The following is a 1,362-nucleotide window of genomic DNA, read 5'->3' on the forward strand; positions in this document are numbered from 1 at the left end:
AATCCTAAGAAGAGCAAATATCTCGTTTTAGCCGAGATAGGCGCTTCAAGCTTCTAGATCTCCTCGCGGATCGACGAAGCTCTGTCCGATTTTTCCGGAACAGATCTGAATGCCAGGTAGTCCACGGATATCGACGTCCCCGTCACAGGCCAAAGACCCACGCAAGCAAGAGACGATAAACGGATCTTGCGTTTATTTTCAAGAAAGTTGTAAATTTTATTTTTGTTATTTGAATTCATTTGTAAACGATTAAAGTTCTAATGAAATCAATGATGAAGGCAACTTTCGAAGAAAACAAGGTCCAGAATTCGTAAGGGTCGTAAATTAATTTTTTATTTGTTGCAGCCAAGAACTAAAACATTGAATCAAGACACAATAGCGTAATGATTATGAATAGATCGTCAACCAGGTAACACTACTTGAATATTTGGCAGACATTTGTCTTCAACAATTTCACGAATCCTCTGTACTGTGGATTAGATTGATATCCTCGATAAGGTGGATTATAGCATACATTTGGTTGGACATTGTTTTGACGGGATACAAAATCTTTTTTTCTGAGGGGTCAGTCATGTTAGTTTTCACATATGCCTCTCTCAACCATGGTAAATATTTCCCTTTTCACTTTTAGGGGCACGTTGGGGGCCTTAGGTCTAAGTTTTTATATCAAAAAGAAATCGGCATGGCAAAATTCCAAGCATTAGATTCATCTACATGTTGACAAGAGAGAGGAGCATACAAGGTAAAGATCAATATAGTCGAGTTGTAGGCATTTCAATGTTGTATCCAATGCCACCGGCACATCTTCTGGATCGTGCTCAGTGCACCTATAACAGTCAAATAATGGTATCAATAATGTTAGTTTTCTCTACATACCATCACTAAGTCGGTCATACTGTGCAAGAAATGATTAAAAAAACTAACCAGAGTTTGGAGGTGATGAATAGTTCTTCCCGCTTTATAACACCATCTGCAAAGAGCTTTTTCAAAGCTAAACCAATCTGGCAGTTAACAGGCATAGACAACATCAATCTCTGAGTATGGGTGTAAACGTTATAGGTCATAGTTGCACGAAACGTGTGACGGCATATAGAGCCAGGACTCGGGTTCAATTGTCACATAATGGGTGAATATTAATGATCCAGATCGCGGTGGAACCCAGTCCAGTTTACCAACTCTGGCAACCACCTGATTAAGACTTCAAACCAGTTTTTTTTACTTATAATTTTTAAGAAAAGTAAAGAAATGAAAAAGTATGTACACCTTAATTGCAATATTGTTCTATGGTTCTTTTTGTGAACCGCAATTATGTGGGGGCCACACCCACGTGAAGTTCACATTATTTGTGAACGCGTGAAGTTC

General features: G+C 38.6%; 1 long non-coding RNA gene across 1 annotated transcript; it reads right to left on the bottom strand.

Moving 5' to 3' along the window:
* Positions 1-472: 472 nt before the first annotated feature.
* LOC109828044 lies at positions 473-1,252 on the bottom strand. Its single transcript, XR_002243572.1, has 2 exons — positions 925-1,252; positions 473-827 (listed from the first exon to the last, which is right to left on the bottom strand). It is a non-coding gene; the product is annotated as an uncharacterized LOC109828044 (long non-coding RNA).
* Between the last annotated feature and the right edge of the window lie 110 nt (positions 1,253-1,362).

This window comes from Asparagus officinalis, unplaced genomic scaffold, assembly GCF_001876935.1.
Source record: "Asparagus officinalis unplaced genomic scaffold, Aspof.V1 AsparagusV1_Un657, whole genome shotgun sequence".
Classification (NCBI taxonomy): Eukaryota; Viridiplantae; Streptophyta; class Magnoliopsida; order Asparagales; family Asparagaceae; genus Asparagus; species Asparagus officinalis.